General features: G+C 39.3%; 1 protein-coding gene across 3 annotated transcripts in view; it reads right to left on the reverse strand.

The window, feature by feature from the left end:
• The window catches only part of GBP5 (guanylate binding protein 5), a 46,743-nt gene that overhangs the window by 20,793 nt on the left and 12,681 nt on the right, over positions 1 to 13,269 (reverse strand). The window lies entirely within an intron of this gene.

Genomic DNA, 13,269 nt, shown 5'->3' on the forward strand with positions numbered 1-13,269 from the left:
TGTATCTTTCACAAGTCAAGCAAATACTCAAACTAAATACTTTGAATACCAACCATATACTGCAGTGTTCAAAGACAAGCAAGAGACAAACACATCATAATCTCTGTGAGGAAATTTCTGTCTTGATAAGTGCAATCTGCTGCCTCTCCCACAACCCTAAATCCATTTTCTCAAGCATGTAAATATTTTTTTTGGTTTGTCTTCTTTATTTTCAACCATTGTCTAATAGTGTTGGCACATTTTTCAGAGCTTCATAACTTAGCTTTACGTACAACTCTCAACCACCGAAGATATTAATGATAAAAAGTACTCTGAGTCTTTTCTTACTATTGAGATATTATTGACATAGAACATTGTATTAGTTTTAGGTGTATAACATAATGATTTGATATATGTGTATATCATGAAATGATTATCAAAATCGGTTTAGTGGGGAGCCTGAGTGGCTTAGTCATTAATGGTCTGCCTTTGGCTCAGGGCGTGATCCTGGCGTTCTGGGATCGAGCTCCACATCAGGCTCCTCTGCTGGGAGCCTGCTTCTTCCTCTCCCACACCCCCCGCCTGTGTCCCCTCTCTCGCTGGCTGTCTTTCTCTGTCAAATAAATAAATAAAATCCTTAAAAAAAATTGGTTTAGTTAACATCCATCACCACAATAGGTACAAATTTTGCTTTCTTATAAAGAGAACTTTTAAGATCTACTCTCTTAGCACGTTGCAGTACAGCATTGCTAACTGTAGTCACCATGCATATTTATCTTGTAACTGGAAGCTTATGCCTTTTGACCATCTTCACACATTTTTTTTTCTTCTCTTGCATTCTTCCTTTGCAACTTGATCTTTTGTAATGGTATGCTCAAAATATTTTTATCTTTATCTTTTTAGTATCTACTATGGGTTTTTGCCTTGTGAGTACGTAAAACAGAGTGATAATGGTATATTTTAAGTTGAAACCAGCTTAAGTTTGAATGCATTCTAAAGCTCTGTATTTTTACTCCCTCACACCTAAAGCATTTTATGTTTTTGACACTACAGTTTACACATTTTTGTCTTGTCTATCCATTAGCAAATTATTGTAGTTATCTATTTTTACCACTTCTTTTAACCTTTATACTAGGTTTATGAGTGACTAACTTGCCACCACTACATTAGTTTATTCTGAATTTAGCTATATATTTACCTTAATCTTTACCTTAGATTTATACTTTCATATGTTTTCCTGTTACTAATTAGTGCTTTTTTTTTTGTTTCTGCTTAAAGAAACACCCTCAACATTTTATGGTGATGAACTCCTTCAGCTTTTGCTTGCCTGAAATACTCTTCATCTTCTTACATTCTCAAGGACAGCTTTATTGGCTAGAGTATTGTCAGTTGGTAGGTTTTTTTCTTCAGCACTTTGAATATATCTTGCCACTCCCATCTGGCCTGCAAAGTTTCAACTGAAAAATCTGCTGATGGTCTCGCAAAGAGTTCCCTAGCAAGTAGTTTTTCTCTTGCTGGTTTTAAGATCCTCTCCTTGTCTTTAATTTTTCACTAATTATAATGTGTCTTGTGGGTCTCCTTGGATTCATTTTATTTGGAACTGTCTGGATTTTTGGATCTGGGAGTCTGTTTTCTACCTGACGTTAGGGAAGTTTTTAGTCATTATTTCTTCAAATAAGTTTTCTGGTCCTTTGTCTTTCTTTTCTCCTTCTGGGATCCCTACAGTGCAAATATTGGTCAGCTTGCTGTTATCCTATAAGTTCCTTAAGCTATCTTCATACTTCCTTGTTTTTTTTCTTTCTGCTCCTCAGTTGGATGAATTCCACTGCCCTATCTTTTTGAGTTTGCTGATTCTTTCTCGCCTTTTTTTTTTATTATTGAAGAGAGAAGGGGGTGAGGGAGAGGCAGAGGGAGAGAGAGCATCTTAAGCAGGCTCCCTGTCCAGCACAGAGCCTGATATGGGGCTTGAACTCACCACCTTGAGATCATGACCCTAGCCAAAATTTACAGTCAGACACTTAACTGATGTAGCCACCCAGGCACCCCTATAACACTGTATGTTGACTATACTGGAATTAAAATAAAAATTTAATACAAAAAGCAAGAAAGGGGTACCTGGGTGGCTCAGCCACTTAAGTGTCTGACTTTTGATTTTGGCTCAGGTTATGATCTCAGGGTCATGGGATTGAGCCCCGTGTCAGGCTCTGCATTCAGTGTGGAGTCTGCTTGAGATCCTCTCCCTCTGCCCCTCCTCTTGCCTCACACTTGTGCCTCTCTCTCTCAAATAAATAAATAAATAAAAATTTGAAGAAAAGCATACAGTGTTATATTAGTTTCAGATGTACAATATAGTGGTATGACAATTCCATATATCAACCAGTGCTCACCTTAATCCCCATCTCCTATTTCCCTCATCCTCCCACCCACCTCTGCTCAGGTAACCATCAGTTTGTTCTATGTAGTCAAGAATCTGTTTCTTGGTTTTTCTCTATCTTTTTTCTTTTGCTCATTTGTTTATTAAATTCCACATATGAGTGAAATCATATGGTATTGGCCTTTCTCTGACTTATTTCATTTAGCTATACTCTCTGGCTCCATCTATATCATTGCAATGTGAAGATTTCATTCTTTTTTACAGCTGAATAACATTCCACTGTATGTATATACCATGTCTCCTTTATCCATTTATCTGTCAGTTAACACTTGAGCTCTTTCCATAATATGGCTATTGTAAATAATGCTACAATAAACATATGGGGGCATATATCCCTTTGAATTAGTATTTTTGGATCCTTTGGGTAAATACCCAGTAGTGCGATTACTAGATCATGTGGTAGTTCTATTTTTAATTTTTTGAGGACCCTCTATACTGTTTTTCACAGTGGCTCTGTTTTTACCCATTGAGTATGATGTTGTTTGCTGTGGGTTTCTCATATGTGGCCTTTATTATGTTGAGCTACGTTCCCTCAAAACTTGCTTTGTTGAGGACTTTTATCATGAATGGATGTACTTTGTCAAATGATTTTTCTGCATCTATTGAAATTATCATTTTTTTAAATCCTTTCTCTTATTGATGTGATGTATCACTTTGATTGATTTCCAAATATTGAACCATCCTTGCATCCTGGGAATAAATCCCACTTGATCATGGTTAATGGTTTTTTTAAATGTATTGTTGGATTTGATTTGCTAGTATTTTGTTGAAGATTTTTGCATCTGTGTTCATCAGAGATTTTTCTTATGATATCTTTATATGGTTTTGGTGTCAGGGCGATAACTGACCTCATAGAATGAATTTGGAAGTTTTCCTTCCTCTTCTATTTTTTGGACTACTTTGAAAAGAATAGTTATTAATTCTTCCTTAAATGTTTGGTAGAACTCACCTGTGAAGGCTTGTAGTCTTGGACTTTGTTGTGAGTTTTTTGACTACTGATTTAATTTCATTGCTGGTAATTGGTCTGTTCAAATTTTCTATTTCTTCCTGTTTCATTTTTGGTAATTTACATGTTTCTAGAAATTTATCCATTTCTTCTAGGTTGTCAAATTTGTTATATAGTTTTTAATAATATTCTCTTACAGTTGTATTGCTGTGGTGTTGGTTATTATTTATCCTCTTTCATTTGTGATTTTGTTTGAGTCCTATTTTTGATGAGTCTAGCTAGAGGTTTTTCAGTTTTCTTGGTCTTTCAAAGAGCCAGCTCCTGGTTTCATTGATCTGTTCTATTAAGTTTCTACATCACTTATTTCTCCTCTAATCTTTATTATTTCCTCCCTTCTGCTGGTTTTGGGTTTTGTTGTTCTTTTTCTAGCTGCTTTCGGTGTAAGTTTAGTTTGTTCATATGAGATTTTTCTTCCTTTTTGCGGTAGGCCTGTATTGCTCTAAGCTTTCTTCTTATAACTGCTTTTGCTGCATCCCAAAAGTTTGGACCATTGCGTTTTCATTTTCATTTGTTTCTGTGTACTTTTTGACTTCTTTGATTTCTTGGTTGACCCATTCATGATGTAGTAGCATGTTATCTAACCTTTATCTATTTGTGGTCTTTCCAGATTTTTTTTTTTTTTGATGTGGTTGCTTTCTAGTTTCATAGCATTATAGTCAGAAAAAATGCATAGTATTTGATCTTTTTGAATTTGTTGAGACTTGTTTTGTGGCTTAGTATGTGATCTCTTCTTGAGAATGTTCCATGTGTCCTTGAAAAGAATGTGTATTCTGTTTTAGGATGGAATGTTCTGAATATGTCTGTTAATCCATCTGATTCAGTGTGTCATTCAAAGCTGCTGTTCCCTTGTTGATTTTCTGTTTGGATGATCTATCCAGCTATGTGAGTGGGATGTTAAAATCCCCTACCATTATTTTATTACTATGGATTATTTCCTTTATGTTTGTTATTAACCCTTTGTTGTATTTGAGTGCTCCCAAGTTGGGTCCATAAATATTTACAATTGTTGTATCCTCTTGTTGGATTGTGCTTTTATTACTGTATAGTGACCTTCTTTGTTTCTTGTTACAGTCCTTGCTTTTAAGTCTATTTTTTTCTGCTTTAAGCATTGCTACTTTCTTTTGACATCTGTTTGTATGATAAATATTTTTCCATCCCTGCCCTTCCCATCTGCAGGTGTCTTTTGGTCAGAAATGAGTCTCTTGTAGGCAACATGTAGATGGGTCTTGTGTTTTTTTGTTTTTTGTTTTTCCATTCTGTAACCTTATGTTTTTTGATTGGAGCATTTAGTCCATTTACATTCAATTAGTACATTTACATTCAAAGTAGTTATTGATAGATATGTATTTATTGCCATTTTGTTACTTGTTTGTGGTTGTTTTCATAGTTTTTCTCTGATCCTTTCTTGTCTTTCTCTCTTTCATGGTTTACTGATTTTCTGTAGTGATTTACTTGGATTCTCTTCTCTTTATTCTTTGCATATCTATTGGTGGTTTTTCATTTTTGGTTGCTATTAGGTTTATATGTAATATATTCTGCATATAGCAGTTGATGGTCACTGAAGTTTGAACCCATTCTTTACTCTTCTCCCCCCTCCCACATTTTAGGTATATGGTATTATATCTTAAAACCTTTTATGTTGTGAATCCCTTGTCTGATTTTTTACAGAAATATTTATTTTTACTGCTTTTGTGTTTCCTACTTGTCATACTCTCACTTTGACCTTTCCTTTGCACTCAAAGAGTCTTCTTCAATATTTATTGTAGAATGGGCTTAGTGGTCATGAACTTCTTTAGTTTTTGTTTGTCTGAGAAACTCTTTATCCCTCCTTCTATTCTGAACTCTGTCCTTGCTGGATAGAGTATTCTTGGCTATGGATCTTTCCCTTTCAGCACTTTGACTATATCATACCCCTCCCGTCTGGCCTGCACAGTTCCTGCTGAAAAATCAGCTGATTGCCTTATGGGGTTTCCCTTGCATGTAACTGTCTTCTTTTCTCTTGCTGCTTAAAAATTTTTTCTTTGGGGTGCCTGAGTGGTGCAATTGGTTAAGCATCTGAGCCCTGTGTCCTGCTCTGCACTTAGGGCAAAGTTTGCTTGAGATTCTCTCTCCCTCTCCCTCTGCCCCTCCCTCCCACTTGCATTTTCTCTCTCAAATAATCTTAAAAAAATTTTTTTTCTTTACCATTACTTTTTGCCATTTTGATTACTACTTGTCTTGTTACGGTCCACCTTCATTTGATTTTGTTGGGGAATCTCTGTGCCTCCTAGGTATGGATATCTATTTCCTTCCCTAGATTAGGGAAGTTTTCAGCTGTAATTTCTTCAAATAAATTTTCTGCCCCCTTTTCTATCTTTTCTGTTTCTGGGACCCCTATAATATGAATGTTATTACACTTGATGGAGTCACTGAGTTCCCTAAGTCTATTTTCATTTTGCATAATTCTTTTTCCTCTCATTTGTTCAACTTGATTACTTTTCATCACTCTGTCTTCTGGTTCATTAATTCATTCCTCTGCTTCTTCTAGCCTATTTACTCCATCAAGTGTATTTTTAATTTATTATGTTCTTCATTTCTGATTGATGATTTTTATGTTTTCTACCTCTTTCTTAAAGATCTTACTGATGCTCTGCACTCTTTCCTCAAGTCCAGTGAATATCTTTATCATCATTGCTTTAAATTCTCTATCAGGCATGTTACTTATCTCCACTTCATTTAGGTCTCTTGCTGTGGTTTTGTTCTCTTCTTTCATTTATGACATAATCCTCTGTCTCCTCATTTTACCTAACAGTCTGTGTCTTTCTATATGTTAGGAAAGTCAGCTCTGCCTCTTGCTCGTGAAAATAGTGGGTGGGTTGTGCACTTTTAACTAGGTGGTGTTGGTCCTCCTCCACAGGGGACATGAAACTGTGTGGACACTGAGGCTGCTGGGGCTGCTCCAGAGAGCACACGTTGGTAAGTGGGGGGAGGCGACTGTGGTGCTGGTCCTCCTCCACGGTGGATGCATATACAATGGGGGGTCTGGGGCCTGCTGGGTCTGCCCTGCAAAGCATGCAGGTGTGGGGCATGCAGTTTTAACAAAGTAAAAATGTTCTCCTTGGGATGTCAGGAGATGCAGTGTTGGCAGAGTTTGTGTGGGTTGTCTGAGGGAAAGGATCTGCAGGACCAGGACTGAGGCAGGCCTGGCTAGAGGGGGTGAGGCACAGTGTAAGCAAGTTAGGTAGTGAATGCCAGTGTCACACTGGTTCCCCTAGGTGACTGTGTATTTATGATGAGGGTGGGGGAGGGAAATGATGCCTGCCAGCTTCTTTGTTCCTGGAGAAGTCACTCAGTGAACTCTGAGATAAGTAACTAACTCTCTCTCCTGTAAGCCCTAGGTGCCTTCCAAGCTGCTGTTTCCAAGCCATGTCTAGGTGGGCTGTTTGCTTTGCTGTCTCTTTAAGGGCAGGGGCTCAGCTTCTCATCGCCTTCCAGGCTCTCTCAGAGCCAAGCCCACTGATTTTTAAGTTCTAGGCTTTAAGTCCCACTGGTCATAAGCACTCAAGAAATTTGGCCCCTCTGATTTTCCAAGCAAAATGCTTTGGGGATTCCTCTTACCCTTGCAGACTCCCTGGTGTGGTAGTCTGTTTTCTGTCCCTCTCCACAGCTGTGGCTCCATCCCTCCAGAGGTCAAGACCCATGGGGTTTAGGTTCCCATCAAGTCCTTGCCTGTCCTACCCTCTTTGATGTGGCCTCTTCTCTACATTTAGTTGTAGAGTTTGTTTAGCCAGTCTTTGGGCCCTTTTCTGGGTTGTTTGCTCTTATGCAAGTGTTATCTAGTTGTATCCATAGGAGGAGATGAGTTTAGGGTCCTTCTACTCTGCCATATTCCCCAGAAGTCTTATGCCAGTTCTTCATTATGCTTTACCTAGTTTGATGTTGAACCCTTCTATTGAATTCTTTAGTTCAATTATTGTATTTTTTCAGCTCTGTAATTTCTGCTTGATACTTTCGTACATTTTCTCTTTCTTTTTTGAAATTCTCATTTTGTTCATGCATTGTTCTCCTGACCTCAGTGAGCATCTTTATGACTATTATTTTGAACTCTTTATCAGGTAAATCAGTCATTCATCTCTGTTTCATTAAGTTCTTTTTCTGAGATTTTATCATTTCTTTCATTTGGAACATATTCCTCTGTTTCTTCATTTTCCTTGACTCACTGTGTTGGTTTTTATGTGTTAGATAAAATGGTAGTCTATCCCAGTTTTGAAGGAGTTTTCTCGTTTGGGAGGAAAACCTTATTGTTTAACCCTTCCCCAGCTTAAATCTTTGTGATTGTCTAAGCAGCCTTCTTTTTTCTTAATGGCTCCAGTAGTTGAGATTGTGCCAAGACCTGTCAGCTCCCAAAGGGGAGGCTCTCAGTCAGCACCTAGATGCCGTCTGATTGGAAGCCAAGCTCTCAAACAGAAGCTTTTAAAGTATGCATGTATACTTCTTTTAGGGGAATGCTGGAAGATGGGTGTTTCTGTCTGCTCCTTCTGCACTGAGCCCTGAGGGGATAGCCACTTAAGAACTGTTTCTTTGTTTGCTACCATCCTGTTGATTCTATGAACATAAGCTCGACTGACCACCAGAGCCAGACTATTAAGGGATGCGTCCTCTGTCTGGGTGGCAGCCACAAAAGCCAGGGTACCAGACATATGTACAAGGTCCTTTCTTGGAACACCACTGACTTGGGACAGGGTAAGAGGGAAAGGGCAAATGTGGTGCCTGCTTGCCTCCTGCTTTCTAGAAAGGATTGCAGTGGGCCTCTTGAAGTATGTTAAATTAGAAGCCTGATCCTCAGGCTAGAGCTTTTAATATTAGCAAATAGGCCTCTTTCATTGAAAGACTGGGCGTTCGTGTCTGCTGTCTCTGTGCTGCACCATGTGGGAGAGTATCCAATTAAGAACTTTTTCTCGATTTTTGAGAAAATCTATGAATGTAAGTTCTGCTGGCCACCAGAGCCAAGTGATCAATGAGTGTCTTCTGGGCAGTAGCTGCAAGAACGGGCACCAGATAAGTACAGAAGCTCATTTCTGGGAGATACCTGTGACTTGAAGTGAGCGAGAGGGTGAAGATGGCATCTAGTGCCCTCCATAGTCTCTGGAGAGTATTGTAATCAGCTCCTAGATGTGTTTCAAGTTAGAAGCCTGCCCCTGAGGCCTAAGCTTTAGAATAAACTAATAGGATTCTTTCATGGAAAGACTGGTGCATTTCAGTTTGTTGCCTCAGCACTGGGCCTTGGGAGTTAGCAGTGCTGAGTTCACCTGAACCATTTAAGAACCATCTCTGAATTTGTTATAGCCTTGTGGTTCTCATGGATAAAAAGCACTGGTGGCTTTTAAAGCTAGGTATTTTGGGCATAGATCTCTCAGGAGGAAGTATTAAAAGTTGGGCACTAGTGGGGTCTAAATCCTTTTCTTCTCCAGGAGAAGCTGGAATTTGTGAGTTCCCTGGCCTGGCCCATGTGAAGGTCAAGAGCAGACCCTCAGATGGAGGGTCTCAGGTTATATAGTAAGGTTCCACTGGGAATTCAGAAATGGTGAGTGATAAGGGGCCATGGATGGGGCACCCACAGTATCTGTAAGGCTATATTTTGCACTGTTCATATCCTCTCATATCTCGTATAAAGTTGACTCTCTTACATCATTGCTGCTTCAGTGTAGTGGCCAGTCATGACTTCTTCAACATGCATACATACATACATACACACACAATAGTCAAAGATACAGTCCTCACCTTTACAACTGATTTCACAGTCATAATTGATATTCAGTGTCTCCCCCTCTACTATCCATTCTAGATTTTGTTCATATTTGGTCAGCAATTCTGCTGATCTAGGTTGCTTTCCTGGAGGGGGAGTGTACATTTTTATTCCTGAGGAAGCATAAAACCTGTTATTGTGCTCAAATTAGGCTGTGGTTGCTGCCAGTGCATTTCAATAGGCCATGGAAACACCTAGAGTATCCCAGTGAATCCTTTGAGTTCTAGATCTACTCTATCCTTCCATTATGTACCATCTCAGCATGAAAATCATGGTCATTTAAGCGTACAGCAGAGCAATCTGCTTAATTGCCTGCTGGGTAATCTACTAGCATGAAGTTCACAAAATGATCAGGTGGCAGCCATAGTTTTAGATTTAGTGGAACCTTACTGTGATCCCGGGTAGAACTACTGCTAACCTCTCACCCTGGGAGTCAGGTCCTCTAGTCTATCAGAGACTTAAGTAGTGGGTCAGTAGAGCACAAATTGCCAAGTGAGTCATTGGGAGCACTCCTACCTCCACCCTTTGGTTCCGGACTTTATTCTAACTAGCTGTTACGGACACAGCACTATACAGTGGACATTAGTTCACCAATTATATACTGCATCTTGAATGACAGTGCCCAGCATCTCAATGTGTCTTAGCTACATCTTTAAGTGGCCGTTCCAATGTTCTATTAGGTGGACAGTTTCTGGATAATGTATAAGAAAGGACTAATGGATTCTGTGGTTACATTCATATTGTTTTACTTTTCTCTTGTAAAGTCAGAAACTTGTCTAAGATGATGTTTAATAGGATCCCATGACAACAAACCAGACACTATGAGTCCTTGAACAGGTGATAGCCAAAGCACTCTAAGCAGAGGAGGCAAGCCCATATCCAGAATTCACATTAATTCCAGTAAGAAAAATTGTTCCCTCCTTCAGGGTATAAAGGGACTGGTGTGATAACCTTGTCATTCAGTGGCTGGCTAACACATTCAAGGCTCAGCATTGAGTTCTGTTGCCTTTAGATCAGACATTAACATGTAATACGATTAGCCTTGGTGAGATGTAGTCCAGACTATTGTGTTCATATGAAGCCTCTATCCCTGCTACCAAGTCTACTCTGAAGAAATGGGTGGCTGAGGAGAAAAAGTGACTCAAATCTACTGGATGGGTCATTCTAGCCACCTGATTGCTCAGTGTCTCTATGGAGTGTATAGTCTTCGGTGAATACCGACATAAAGATCCACAGACCTTGTATGCCCACTCTCCAGGTGAATCCACAGACCTCCTTATCTCTCATTATCCAGTGATGATCCTTCTAAGCTGTGGCCAACTAGATAAACCATTGCCACTGCTCAGGATTCTATGTATATGGTTACTTCAGACCACTTTTTCCTTTATACAAAACTGATAGCCTGTTGTTTGAAACTCTATCTACAGGCAAGATTTCTCTACATCAGTGTCTTTTTGGGCCATCCTTACATGCAGCAGCAATACATTTTCAATTGATTTTTATAAATAGAAAAACCAAAACACTGGAGTTAGAACAGTCATAAAATTTCATACCCTGAATTGAGGTTCTCAAATGTATTAAAAATTTCTTACACAGGATTCCAAAATTTTGTCTCATATCTTACTCTAGCCTCTGACATTGTTACCATTTCAGTAGCTTTTTATAGGTGTCATTGGTGGTTTCTCACCTGGGCTGGTGCTTCTCATCTTCTGTACTTTCACAGTGTGGGGCTCTAATGAAGATTTACTCCATACTCTTTCATGTACAACCCCAAAATGTACATTTATAGGGATGGAAGCCAATGAGGAAATGCTTTCTTTTTTTTTTTTTTCCTGTGTGTTCCATTCTGAGATGCTTTTTGTCAAGTATCTCAGAGAGTTCTGATGAGATCAGTTAGCAATTACTCACAGTGGTGACTAACACAAAGATTTATTCTTTCATTGACTGTTCTTTCATTGACCTTCCCTCCTTTTCTGTTTTATTCCCCTGATCCTCTGTCCTAATCCCTATAGCCTTTCCTAGGATCATTTTTCTAAAAACAGCTCTTTTCACTCAGGCTTTTGTCTCAGGCTCTGAATTTAGGGAAATCCAGACTAAGACAGCTGGTAATGGAAATCTTAACAAGCAACCCTCATGGTGGCATTCATACTGGATCATTAACTCATCAGAGAGTTATAAGGGCTCTATTTGTGGTGATAGGTGGGATCGTAATAAATTCTAACATGTAAGTGAATTAAGATGAGATGCAGGATGGAAGATGAGCTTTGGTTTATGCTGTGAGGTTTTAAACAGTATGGCTCCATGAAATTACAAGAATTTTGGAATTGCTGACTCTTGTTAGTTGCTTAGAAACCCAGGAAAAGAAAAAAATAGGGGTGCCTGGGTGACTCAGTTGGCTGTGTCTGCCTTGGGCTCAGGTTGTGATCTCGGGGTGCTGGGATCAAACTCCACATCAGGCTCCCTGCTCAGCAGGGAGTCTAATTCTCCCTCTCCTTCTGCCCCTCCCCCCACTCATGCTCTCGCAAATAAATAAATAAATAATGAAATCTAAAAAAATGAAAAGAAAAAACAACAGGCTTACGATGTTTTTTGGGATCCCTAATATGCCATGTAAGAAGTACAATGTATTAGTACACCTACGCTGAGGTGAAAGTAATGTAGACATTTTAGTTGACATTCCCAGAGGGACCCAGGCATGTAAGTGAGGCCATCCTGAACCCTCTAGACCATCTGTCAGCTGAATACCAGAGTATCTTCAGTCAGAACTACTTGGAACTGAAGTGTCACTCAGCCAACCCTGGCCCAGATTTCTGACATAGATAATTGTGAAATCATTGGCTATAATAAAATGTTTGTTGTTTTAAACCACTAAGTTTTAGGGTAACTTTTTAAGCAGAAATATGTAACCAGAATAATTTACCCTAATTACAATGAGGAGCTGGAGTTATATAATGGGTACACAGAGGAGTACATTTGGAGCATAGAGCAGAGCTTAGTTTTTTTTCTGACTGATTTCATACTGGCAATAGCAGCACCCACTACCCAGCAAAGGTAATCACGCTAACTAAGGGTTCATACTTCTCAGAGAGAAATTTAGCTCACCCCACAAGCAACTTAGAACATCCGAAGTGCTGGCTGAGGGTTAAAGAAGTCTAGAATGAGTGGTACAAGAAGGAGGTGAAGAATCAATTATGCTCTCAAAACCTGCTGTTTTAAGCAGGAGATAGCTTTTCCCACTAAGCCTGCTTTATGAAATCCTTGCAGTTTCCAGCCAAGAACACATTGAAGAGGTTTGTATAACTGATCCTAATGGAGAGGGCAAGTGTGTCAGATGGTGGTGTGAGTTGTACAGGCAGCCCTTTTGTACCACTTCAGATTTCTCATGGCTCTGCCTTATAATCAGGTCCTGTTATTGCAACCAGTTCCACATAGGCTGGGACAGGCTTCATGTTGGTGAGCATTTGTCTGGAGCCAGTACCCTATGCCATTTCTTTCCTTCCCTGAGGCTTTTTTGATGCTGCAGTCTGGATCTACCTTAGAACGTGCTTAGCACTCATTCTTGTACAAACTGGAAGATAACACCTATGGGACCTCTTTTGTCAATAAGGGATGGTGCTGATGGGTAAATGCTTTCCTTTTTCAACTTCTTGGGATAACAGTGCATTTTGTAACACTCCCCAAAGATCCCAGTGGAAGCAGACAGCTCTATACTAGAAGTTCCCAGCTTGATAACCCATTCTTTTATTGACTTCCCTCCCTTCCCTATTTCATTCTGTTTCTCATTCCTGCTCCCTAGGATCATATTCCCAATTAAAGCACCAGTGAGCAAACTGTTATTTTCAGGCTCTGCTTTTAGAGAAACTAAAGCTAAGAAAACATGAATTTATTATCTTAGGTATCTGAGTATACCAATATTAGATAAACTTTACCAAACTGGGTTAAGGGTGTTTTCTCACTTCTCTTCATTCTACCTCCAATTTCTTTCACTTCTGGTAACAACTTTGCTCTCCATATTAGACATCCATGTGCTTATTTATCTAATGACATGTATATAGGAAATGACAG

This window comes from Ailuropoda melanoleuca, chromosome 2 (genome assembly GCF_002007445.2).
Source record: "Ailuropoda melanoleuca isolate Jingjing chromosome 2, ASM200744v2, whole genome shotgun sequence".
Lineage (NCBI taxonomy): Eukaryota > Metazoa > Chordata > Mammalia > Carnivora > Ursidae > Ailuropoda > Ailuropoda melanoleuca.